General features: G+C 42.3%; 1 long non-coding RNA gene across 2 annotated transcripts; it reads right to left on the bottom strand.

Annotated features, from left to right (window-relative positions):
- Positions 1–273: 273 nt before the first annotated feature.
- LOC310893381 lies at positions 274–11,772 on the bottom strand. Of its 2 annotated transcripts, none has more exons than XR_014578948.1 (3): positions 6,950–11,772; positions 3,085–3,292; positions 274–410 (listed from the first exon to the last, which is right to left on the bottom strand). It is a non-coding gene; the product is annotated as an uncharacterized lncRNA (long non-coding RNA). The 2 variants fall into 2 exon arrangements; XR_014578949.1 differs by lacking the exon at positions 6,950–11,772 and adding an exon at positions 4,247–6,911.
- Positions 11,773–12,909: the final 1,137 nt, after the last annotated feature.

Raw genomic sequence — 12,909 nt, 5'->3', positions numbered from 1 at the left:
TAACCTGTAGGTCGGTGCACCAAGACTGCTTCTTGTATTGGTTTCTAACTGTGGTTCCTCTTCAGTTGTTCCCTGTATCAAAGGCTTTGTCTTTAGTGGATTTGTCTTAAAGTGCCATGGGTTCAATCAGCCTTTACAAACAGGAATGCTGGGGTTGTTCTTATTGTTGTTTCTTTTGGTTTTGTTTTACCACATGAAATGCACAGAATTTAAGAGCTGAACCAAGAGGTTCTGCCCCCTCTTTATGGGGATGCTGTGTCTGTCCATACGTTTGTCACGCAGCGCCATGAACTTACGCCACAGGATCTGGAAGGGAAGAGGGAACTGTTGAATGGAGACCTCTTCTCATCAATGACACATATCTGGAGATGCAGAAAGCAGTGCCTTAGATGTCCATTGCCTGTCTCACCCTGCATAAACATAAAAAATTGTTAATAATATTGAATGTTTTACTGCAAGTTTAAACAATTCATTTCATCAGTCAGCCCCACAGTCAGTGCTGCTTGCCTGGCTGCCCTGGCATAAATGTGCTGTTTGCAATGATTTCATACACAAGGTTTGCCCCAGCAACATTACAGAAGCAAGAGATGGGCTCAACATAAGCAAAATAGGCAGGAATGTCATCAAGTACAAAGGAAGCACAAATCATTTTTGTGAGTTTTCAGGATTTGCAAGGACAAGTCAAAGCTTACCAAAAATGGACAATGAAGTGTTCACTCCAAGGGGAGTTGCCTACACACACATAAAACAGGCAAGTGCTGAGTACTGAGGGGAGCATATTTGTTTTGTCAAGTGACAAAAGAAGAGAAATGTTCCCAGCTGAACAGAAAGCAGAAAATAAAATAGCAAGCATCAGTCTCCAGGTTTCTTAAGCCATCTACTTTTGCTGTTGAATCAGAAGACAGAAGGGATTTTTCATCATTTTGAAACTCATTGGTTAATCTATTTGCTTTGTAAAAGGGATGGCAAAAATGTCGTATGATTAGACCAAGCCAGAACGATATATCAAGCCTAGCTAAAGAAACACCCTTGACTAGCAAGAAACCTCTAGGGCTTTTATGGGTGGAAGGGCCATGGTTTGCATATAGGAAGTTCCAAATCAAAGTATAGACTTGCCTGAGCAGATGGGTAAAAAAACTATCAAGTATTTTGGGGACACTATCTAATAATTGTACAACAAGCTCATTAACAGAAATCATTAGTAGCTATTTGTAATTTAGACAGAAATTGCATGTTTGATGGGCTACGACTAGTTTAATTTGTGATGAATACAGCAAGTATTGAGCTATAGTTACTTGGATCTGAGTAAACTCCGAAAGGTTGCCAGCATGTGATTACTAAGGGCTTTTAAAATCTCTTTTCTGAAAGTTTCATGCTCCTTCCTAGTTTATGAGCAGATACTCACAGAAGCTTAAATCTGTGACCTTATCCGTGTTATCAGTTGTCGGTGCTGAAGTTTAATGCCACTGGGACAGGATACTTCCAGCAACCAGAGAAACTCCAAAACATCGCTCACAGTGAAAGTAGAAACACAAACTTTCTTTAAAGCATATCTATGGCACCTTTGCTCTTTATAGCACAGTTAATGTCTCACCCACCCAGAAACCAGCTCTTCTCTACAGGTTTCATTTGTCTCTATGTAAGGATTTAGTATCACCTTTATTACCCCTTTGCTCAAGTTGTTTTATAGCAACTCATGTCCCTAATGATCCATGAAGAAAATATTGAACAAGACCTGCTTTAGGGTTTAATAAATAATTTTCTCCTAATTTTTGCTAGCCTTCCTCATGTTATAATAAATAACTTAAATATTTCGTGTTTTACCTAAAACCCGAACTTCTGAAATCACTTGGTGGTGTAAACACATTTTAAAGAAAAGCTTCTCCCACATGATTGTAGAAGAGAACACTGTAAACGTTAATATGATGGGGTTTGGAAAATGAAGTATATTCCAAAATTTTAAAGAGGGGATCCTTTCCTCAGCTGGGTAAATAAATATTTGCATTAATAGAAATTCATCAAAAATCTTGTTTTCCTCAGATGCATTTGAAAAGAAACTACTGCAATTGCCTTTGTAAACCACAGTTTTTACCTTGACATTAATATTTGGCTGCGCATCCTGTTCATAACATTCCAGCCCCTGTTAATAGTGACCATAGGGAGATCCACAATAGAAACTTATTAGCATGCTCAAGACTATTTTCAGCTCAGCATGAAGTAGGATGTCTCAGTACTCATTACAGTAACACCCTGCTGGTTTTGTCTTAATTAGTAGTTGATAAAGCGCTTTTAAATCTTGAGGTGAAAGATGGTATAGGTTTACTAAATATTACTACTGGTTTGCTTACTTTTCTATTACTGCATGAACATTTTTTATACCATCATTTTGTATTTAAAAAAGAAAAAGCATGAAAAGTATGCTTAATGAGCAAGCTGAGCTCACGTTACAGATACTGGGTTCACTCACAGAATTTTACGGTGACACCATAAAAGGGCTCTGTAGGACCTACACTGAAATCCTGAGCATTCATCTACTGATTTGAAGAATCACTTCATAAAATTAACTGTAGAGGCAAAAAAATTAAAAAAAAAAGGTCAATAAATCAATAAGATGATTGCATAATTTCAGCATCAAATGATCAATCAATGAGCCAAGGGAATCCAGCTACCAAGAAAATATTTGATGGGGTCAAAGTAGGAACTGTGGCTACAGCACTAAATAAAGTCAGCTTTGATTCACTTCCTCATACCCTAAATACACTCAGGTTGTAAATAGAATAAGGGAGGGAAGAAAGGTCTACGGTACTTTCTGTATCTGTGAACTCATGCCCATACCCTGGCACAAACAAAAGGTCACATTACCAGATGTCCTTACATGTTGTGCTGCTGCTTGTGTCCTACCACCGCTAAGAGCCTGAATGCATGCTAATAATAACCACACAATCTAACCTTTCTTAGCAAGGCACGGAGTAAAACTGCTAAGTACAAGGCCCAGGACACTCAGAGAAAAAGTGGACCAAATTCAGGAGTCAGCACTCCCTTTGATACCAGCAGCAGCAGGTACAATCAAACCAAAAAGCTCACCTAGAGTAAACTGGTGAAATACTCCCAATGTCATCCTTTTTTTTTCCTACGGAGAGCTTCACTTTTGGTTCCCTGTTGCATGGGCAGCCCATACTCCTGGGACGTGTCTGCAGTGGGAATGGCAGGGTGAGGGGTCTCCTGGGATGCTGGAGAAAAGGGATGATGCTGATGACGCTCCAGCAGCGTTCTCAGCTCATCCCACTAGATTCTAGGTAAAGAAAGAAACGATTGGTGTTTCTGATCCAGAAAATCTTGTGGAGTAAGCTGGGCATCTTCACAAAATCAGTTGTCCCATGTAAAATCCCAAGTAAAATTTTTCCCATGCAATCTTTCCCAGTCTTTTCCCATAAAAATCTTAGTGTTCATAACACCCTGCGGTGAGTCCAAGCATTTAGCTGTAGGTTGCAGGAAGAAGTCTCTGTGGTGTTACATTTGAACCTGCTACATACCGCTTCTCATTTGTGCTGGGAAGAGGCAATCAACATCTGTCCCTATTTACTTTCTCTGTTCAACCCTTGATTTTACAAACTTCTGTTGGACAACGCTGCAGGCCTGCAGGTGTATCACTGACACCAGCGATGGCTATTCCCTAGTGACACAGGAAAATATAATATTTTCAAAGGCTTCAGGCAAGGACCTTTTCCTCCAAACCAACATACTCATACTGGCAGTGTTACTGTGCTGACTTTATTTCCTGAGCTCCTACCAGACTCTCATTTCCTTTGGAAATGAAGAAACATATCAGACATAACAACGTGTCCTACAGCAAGGAAAGCATACGCTATTAACGGAGCAGCTGCTGGATGATCGTGGTGTGTGCCTTTGGCAATTTCAATGACCAGTAGAAAGGTTGCAGGAACAGGCTGGAAGCTGCCCAGCAAATGGTTCTATTGATGATATTATTGCTGGAGACGGAGGGACAAGCCATCTGCTGACTTCCAGACACCAGCTGTGGAGCAGGCACAAGAACCAGCTGAGGCTCTGGGGAGGGGAACTGCATGGTCTGCCACAGCTGTTAATGGTAAATATCACTGCAGTACTTGGTGCCTGTAGAATCAGAAGCTTTATTTTCCTTTTTTTTTTTTTTCCCTTGAGGAGCCCTCCAGATGAGAAGGAAGGAGAGTTACACCGCGTACCTGCATCAGAAGACAGGAGAACTTGCCTTTTTATGCAGCCAGGATTCACGCAATGACAATGCACAAACTCCTCGGAAAACCAAGAGCCTCATGGAGCCCTGTGAATGTGTGGATGCGATCTGTAGTCTTCCTATAAAAATGGTCTTCGCAAGAGCTTTGTGATGACTCACATCAGGAAGGGAAGACGTATGGCACAGTTGTACCCAATGCAACACCTCCTGGCTCTTTGAAGGGCTCCAGTTTTCTATGCAGGGATCTGGAGGACAATTTTGCTTATTTATTAGTGCTTTTCTCTCTCTTTCAATGTGCAGGTCTACTTTCAGACTCCAAAGTTTCATGGTTTTCTACAAATGTCTCCTGTTATATATTTTCTCTTACTTTGTTATGGAAAGTTTCAGCAAGCATAGCAAGAACAGTTTCTCAAGATACTATGAGCTACCAGGTAAGGCAAACAGCCTGTGTGTCTGCTAAATTCAAAGAGGTTAACATCAAAATGTGAATATCGTTCCCCCAAATGCTGACAAATTCATATGAGTATAAATATTACTGTACTCATGGCTGTTGAATAGCAACACAGCTCAGTGAGAACGTGGGAACACTTCTGGATCTCCTAATGGAGTGGTTGTGGGTGGGCTGGGTGACTTGAAGGAAAACACAACGCAAACTGTGAATTTCCTGATGTGCAATGGAGTTCATGTTAGAAATTTGCTTTGGGGACATAGAACAGAAAACAAACTCATCTCGGAAGTCTTGTGGCTGCTCACCACCACACGGTAATTACCGTCCCTCAACTACTCATCCTCTCCAAGACCTCTGGAGGTTTGTGTAGGACAGGTCCCTGCAGCAGTGAGAAGAACAAGGCAGCTCTGCCCATGACCATCCAGACTGTGAGCAAACACCAGATGGGTGAAAAGTTCAGCAGAATGCTTTCAAAGGAGCTGAAAATTGTGCAAGCAGAGATAAACCTTAGCCTTTACAAATGACAAAAAGCTTTCATCTAAGCCCGGTTAATTCCCCCCAAGCAAATCAGGCATGTAATCTTTTGGGTTGCTTTCTGAACTTAACCACAACATCCAAATAGTGTTACTATAACAACTTGTGTCCAGCAACTTTGCAAGCCTTTCCTCTACAAACTCTTTTGGGTGCACATTTATTGGTTATTCACAAATCTTTTTCTAATTCCAGTGTATTTCTTGAGTAGTGGGAAGATACTGTCACCATAGCTACCCTGAATGCTTCAGCACCACTCTGCACATAGCTTAACATCAGGGAAAGCTGATTTATTCATTTGGAATGTGTTTTGTTGGATTACATTCCCACAAAAGCCTGAGGTTTTTATGCAACAGAGCTGATTGCAGAGTATTGACGTGGGAAGACATTTTGGCTGCTATCATCTGTTTTTACTTTGTTGGTCCTGCCAGGCCATGCTCTTAAAATTAGTGAGTTATTTCACCAGCAGGCTTCCTTTTCTCCCTGCCAATGCACAGTCATCTGCCATATGAGTAGAGAAAGAAGGTGACTTTTTGGAAGTGCTGAGAAACACATGAAAATTAATGGATTCAGTGAACCCTGACCCTGCCTCAGAAGGTAATTTGTCATTGTTTTCAGCTGAGTACCAGCAAGGTCTTGGCTCTCTGATGGTTTGTATCACCTCCTTCCAGCCATTTCTGCCTGGTCTTCCTGGAAAAGTGATAGTGCTGTGTCCTGCAGCTGTGGCCTTAGGCTCCACAGAAACGCTGAATTTGGGGCCAACACCTCCTTTCCATCTTTGTTTATGGAGCCTGACACTGTCTTCCCTCTGTGCCCAGCACTAGCCCAGTCACAAGCTATTTTACACCTGAAAACCGAGCCCTAGAAGAGCTCTACTGCCGTCCTCACAGGCTGGGCAAAGGAGTGAAGGTAAATTGGGGTTTTATCTGAAAAGCTGTTTTGTTCCTACGTGCGTGCAAATCTGAGCTGGCCACCACCTGCAAAGTGCAGGAGGCATAGCTCACCAGCAAACAGGTTTAGCATCCCTTGGCAGCAGTTCAGCGTGCTGTTGGCACAACTCAGGCTGCGTCTGGCAGCCCACAAGGAAGTCAGTGATGCTGGTGGGCTGAGTAGGACAGAGCAAACCTGGTAGGAGTGTTATCAGAGTCTTGCAAAGCCCATGCCAGCTGCTACATCTGCTCCATCAATATCAGTCTCTTCTAATATAGCACGGTAGATAACAGGCTTGATCCCACAACCCTTATGCACGAGAGTAAAGCAAACAGGAATAACCATCTGCATAAGTTATATTCGCAGATTTAAGCCTGGCAGATAGTCAATAAGATATGGAGCCAGCAGCACAGCTGGTGTGAGCCCATCTACATTAGCATCACTGAGGTCAGCGTTCTTGACCTATTGACAGTACTGATACCACTGCCAATATAATGGAAAGCCTAGAGGAGACAGAGTGGTGAAGAAAGACAAATATCTACCTAAAAGTCAGACTTCCAAGAAACCATGAAAATGAAGATGGGCAACATTTCACCCTGCAGTTTATGTTCCCAGTCTGCATATGGGACCCATTTCTCCTGAAAACATAGGTATCGGATAATTGCTGCTCTAAAAGCAATGCATATAGCAGATGGGATGATGGTCCCTCCAGATGTGCTTATCTGCCCCTCTTGGCTATCTCTAAAATTACAGAAGGTCAAAGGCAACTGAAATGATTCCTGTGCTATGAATGAATCTGTAGGCTGTACCTTAATGGAGTTAGGCAGAGGATGAGCATGGAGCTTGTCACTGGTTTACCAGCCTGGCATCTCAGAATGGCTAGCTGTTGGTCTCGGGTCAAGCGGGAACACCTTCAGTTCAGAGGTTTCCTTTTCATCAGCTGCTTTTCATGCAGAGGGTGGCTTTTGCTTACAAACAGGAAGAGAAGAAGTGAAGCAGTTTCAGCTACCATTTTTCATTTTCACAGAATCACAGAATCATTAGGGTTGGAAAAGACCTCCAAGATCATCTGGTCCAACCACCCCCCTACCACCAATGTCACCCACTGAACCATGTCCCTAAGCACCACGTCCAACCTTTCCTTGAACACCCCCAGGGACGGTGATGCCACCACCTCCCTGGGCAACCCGTCCCAATGCCTGACTGCTCTTTCTGAGAAGAAATGTCTTCTCATTTAAAACCTGAACCTCCTCTGGCACAACTTGAGGCTATTCCCTCTTGTCCTAATTTGCAACCAGACCTGTAAATGCCAATGACATAAGAAACATTTCCCAAACCTTAATCCCAAGAAAGGGGGCCCTGATCCCAGAGATGTGCTGCAGGTTGCCTGGGGCACTTGGTGGACTGGGCCCTGCTCCACAGCCCTGTTTGCATGGCCTGTGGGGGACAACGGCTGACAGTAATTCCCACCACCGAGAGCACAGGGACCTTCCTGACACGTTGAGGAATACCCAGCACATGCTTTGAGAGGGAGATGTTGGCTCCATCAGGCTGCTGATATTCTTCTGGCCCTTTGCCTTGCAGGATAAGGGGAAGAAAAAATCTTTGTAAAAGCAGACTGCCCTTCTAAGACAGCAGGGAGAACATTCTGGCACACCACTAGCCTACGTACACACCTCCCAATGTAGAGACATCATATGGGAGAATGACCTCAAGGCTGTGATCTGCCCGAGGCAGGAGCTCATTGCTGAATATGGAGCTTCAACAAACTGGGGCAGGGCTGGCTGTAGGCCTCTGCTCACGCTGACCTGCTGAGGGATTCAACGTGCAGAGGAATAACACTGAGTGCTCTCTGCATAGGACGTGAAGCTAGGCCACGCGCAGCAAGTAACCACGAGAGATACTGAGTGCTTTCCTTCAGAGTCCCAGGCATCGATGAAGGATGTTTTGACCAGGGGAGTGTTTTGGAAGGGTGGAGGCCTGCTTAGGCACATCTACAGAGAATCACAGATCAATCTCTTTCTTCTGTGGAAGGACACCAGTAAATTAAAAGCAAGGAAAAGCAATAGCCAAATGTATCAGAAACTTATTAATTATCAACCAGACAGTCCCATCATGCTATGGGACTCCCCCCTCAGCCCTTCGGAGTGGAAAGCTTTCAGTTCATCCCCCACCAGCCTCATCAGCTCTCCGAGCTGCCCCAAGCCCCAGGTGTCCCCTCAATCCTATTGTAAGGAGAAGAGACCAGTTCGGGTCAGTGCAGGGTTTTTGTAGCTGAAGTTGGCTCCTCTGCTGTTGCTGTTGCCCTCAGGCACCCCAAAGCACCCCAAACCCAAGAACCAGGCACCACATGGAGCACAGGCAGGCACTGACCCGCAGTGCTGCCTCATTGGTGTGTGAGTCCAACAGCTTTCAGCTGCTTCAGTCACAGATGAGGCAGGGAGGCCGAGTTCCCATTCTCTCAGCTCTTTTCGGAGGAAATTCATCTTTCCACACCCTCTGGACTAGACTGGCACCTGGAGGATCTGTCCGACTCGTTTTCTCCTGGTCTGTGGGACAGATCTGTAAAAGCACAGAGGTTTGGTTGTCATAAAGGTTATGAAAATTTGTCAGCACCTCTTTGAAGTCAACCCCCGAAAAACTCTGGTTGCTGCAGTATCCTTCCATGAGTCTAATATAACCAAAGCCTGGGTCTACATTGCTGTAACCACTGCTTCACCTAATGCTCCATCCAGCTCCTTTTATTGCAGAACTTAAAGCTAATTATAATGGCTAAATCTCCATTTAGATATGGGCAGAAACAATCGTCAAATCAATCCTAATTGTGCTTATAGGATGGTATCATCTGGATGCTCCTGGCTGAGGCAATTAGCCTACGCAAGAATGTGAACAGCATTTGGGGGGGTCTCTCAACAACCCATGCGCTGAGTAGCCTGGCCAAAAAATAGTTCTTTGACACTCCTCTTGGATGCAATTACCTTCCGCTGCCTATGAAGACAAAACCTGATGAGCGTATTTACCACCTCATTACACTGCTCTGTGTAATTCAGCTGCTTTGTTTTGCCCATTAAGCAATATCAGAAAACATCTACTTTGCAGTAATAGGCTGGCTAAACGATATCCACAGGATTTCAGTAACAGCGTGGAAGGATGATAAAATACTGAACAACCCCAGATCACGCACAATTACTAAGGTACAAACACCACAGCCACTGCTGGACAGCTGAGAGTATTTGTAACAGATGTAACTGCCCCCCAAAATGTGTTAGTGTTGTAGGCTGCCAGGAAGATGAACTCCCCAAACCACTGCTTTTGTGATTAATGAAAATCTTATCCTATGTCTTTCCCGTCTTGGGGATAAAAAGTGATTTTTAAGGCTTTCCTAATTTCTAGATCAGGAAAAGAAGTCAAAATCTTGGAAGCTTGAAACTACGAGTCAAAAAGCTTGATGTCAGTGGAAGATACTTTGGCTTGACGTTATATTGTATTTGCCAAAAATATTAGCTTAAATAATTAAAAAAACACTTTGAACCATAAAAAAAGCCTTTTTTTGTTAAAATGTCACCAGGTCTTTTAAAATTGAAACACCTAACAAGGCCAATGTTCTCCTGGGAACAACTTCAGTTTTGACAGATCTGAATCTTTTAACTATTCATTTATTCAATAGGAATGAATTCTAAATGTGCATATTTTCTCTAAATCAATAACGACCTTCACTTAAGAATCACTCCTGTATCATTTATATGTAGCAACAGAACACCTACAGAACCTATTTAGGGGGCATTTCAGAATAAAATCTGTTTTCCCCTATTTACAATATGTGCTTAGAGATATTTAACATGCACAAACAGCACAGACATTTTTCTCTATAATGTAATTGAATGTTTTGATCGGTCACAGTTTGTTCAAAGCTTATCAAAAAATGAATTACATGCACCTCCTGAAAAACCCAGCAGCCACTACTCATATTCCTATCCAATGCATGTTCATGATACATTGACTAATTGATCTCTACTAAAGGATTTTGGGGAACTGAGCTGGTTAGTTTGCATGATGTATATACATTTATATGGACAGGTATATGCACCATCAGCAGCATGCTGATTCCTGGTTTGGTCAGGAGCTTTGAGCAAAACCATTGCCAATCTGATTTTTTAAATTATTATATCTATTTTTATTTTTTTAAAGAATAAGACAACTGCTACTTGTGTAGTCAGGGGTGCTAAGCTTCATTCTGGCTCAGGAGGTATTCTGAAGGAATATATGTTTCTTTCCAGATCTTGGCTGACTTCTAAATATATTTCAGGAGTGCAAGGCAAGAACATAACACTGCAGACGATATATTGTTATTTCAGGGCTACAGCGGCAAAGTTGTTTGGCATCTTAAGTTGCATAATTGTATTAAGACAGAGCTTCATTTACATTTAAACCACTTTTTTATGCTTTGGTTATTTATTGCAAACCTACGGTAACTGAAATATCAGCACTGTCGTGCTCCCGCTGAACTCTCTGCCAGACTCCTGCGGCCAGTTCTGGAAATGGAGTTCAGAGAGTTTGGCTCCGGGTGCCATGGAGTTTTACATTTCTTCCCGGAAAATGTTTCTGGCCAGATATTTGCCCAAAAAATAAGAAAATTGTACAGAAGGCCAGCAAAATGAATGTAGCTGAATAGTAACCTTTGTAATTGAATAGTGGTCTCAAGGGTAAGGCACGAGAAATTAAGGTTGTATTGGGCTCTGAAACATCTGTATGATATGAGGTAAATGAGCACAGCTCAGTTTTCCCCTTCTCTCAGACTGGCAAATAGTCTCTCACCTTTTCAGATGTGCTGTGAAGATCAATTACTCAAGATTTTATTTTTTTTTTTAGTCCTAAGAAGCCCTAAGTGGTGTTAATGCTTATTCCCACAGCACCATCAAGTCGCAACTCTTTTTAAGTCTCTTCTCAGCCATGGTCCAACAACAGACCCAAGCTCAAGGCTGGATTCCAGGTGTTTCTGAATTCAGGAACTAGTCATCAGAGTGACTCCTCACACTTCCTTCACCAAATAATTTAGATTGAGATTGGAAGAGGTATTTAGGCTTTGCTGAAGCCAATATTGAAGACGGGAGCATGAAGTCACTCTGCACATTGCAAGCTTAAACATAGAGACATCAGGGAATCTCAATCCTCTACTTTGTCAAACAAGACAAATGTGATCTGTCCTCTGTGGGGAGAGAAAAAAAAAGAGAGAGAGAATTCATGCAAAGTTTGCAAAGTTGCCTGAGTGTTTAAAGCTGACATAAAATATATCATACGTTATTGTTATCACAGTGTCAAGGTGTGTTAATTCATTTAGAAAGAATAAATTAATGTATTAAACAAATGGTGGGGTGATTTGCAGCATGGACTTACCTTTTGGTTCATGTAAAGCTCCAGAAATGCTATGAAACACTTACCTAGCGCTTCTAGGTCCTTTATGTTCAGATTTATATTTTGTATTTTAGGTTGTACAACAGTTTGGTTCATACGGGGAAATTGTAAACTACCCCCCTTCCTGTGGTACAGGGAAAAAGTAACATCTTCATGGCTGCCTTCTGATGGACTGCATTTGGGACCACCTTTTCTACAGAGCAGGCAATTCCTTGGCTATGGGCACTTCTCTGGGCTACCTGAGGCAATGCCTGAGAGAATTCAGAAAAGCACAAAGGTTTCACATGAGCTTTTTCCATAGGTGACCTTATGGAAGATACTCCTTCTGCAATCTCTCATCTGATTATGGCAGATGAAAGCTTCCATAGAGGTCATAGGTCCACGCCTTGTGGCTTTTGATACTTTCATTTGCCAAATCTCGACAGCGAAGGTGAATCCTGTCTTTAAAACAACCTGAGGATTCCCAACCCCAAATGCAAAGACATCAGTGGATAGACCAGGACAGACTGGATCAGCATTCACAAGCCACCCTACATGAAAATGGTTTTACTTCTTTTTGAAAACTTCTACAGAGCACAGCAATTTCCCTAGTAAATACTTAAGTTATATGGCTTAATAAAGAAATCTTTCTATAGTCCAACAGTGACAAGAGTTAGAGACCACTTTTCATGTTCCTTGGCCCATGGAAATGCCATATGTATTACAAAATACATCCTGACTTGATTAAGGAGGAGATCATCAGTTAGTCTGCCTGCCTGGGGAAGGTTAGATTGTTCAAGGCGGTAAGAGATTATTTTCATGTTAGAGCCTCTGTGCTAAAGCTTGCACTATACATAAGGTATTTTACAGACTTCATGCAAAGGGATGGTAAGCATCATTCCAGATATTTAAGACGAGACAAATCAGTGGAAATGAGCAAACAAATTGCCTATATTGGTGTCAGTAAATTACTTGATCTCCTTGGTGTTTTTATTTAAATGAGATTATCTAATAAACAACTTTTTTTTCTTCTTTAATTGCCTGCTAAGCAGTCAACAATTTTGAACTTTTTATTTTTTTTTTGTAACTTCAGCTGGTTGTTTCAAATGAAATGCTCCATTTCCTTGCTTTAAAAACATCGTGCCATTTTGCATTAGTTCTAGACCCATACGGGTAAGGGCTGTTGTTGAATACTTGGGATGGCAGGAGCCAAAGCAAAACAAAAGTCTGGGATTTGGGGTTTTGTATGCAGTTTGGGGCTAGTCTATACCACGATTACAAGGAATCTGCACAGGCTAAATCCTGGAGCTGTTCTTACCCAAAGCACCACGGCTGCCTGCACTGATGACTGCACCATCACAGCACTGATGATGGGACC

Source organism: Anser anser, assembly GCF_964211835.1.
Source record: "Anser anser genome assembly, chromosome: 2".
Taxonomy (NCBI): domain Eukaryota; kingdom Metazoa; phylum Chordata; class Aves; order Anseriformes; family Anatidae; genus Anser; species Anser anser.
Note: the sequence above shows the minus strand (reverse complement) of the source record. Positions and strands in the feature narration are given on the sequence as shown.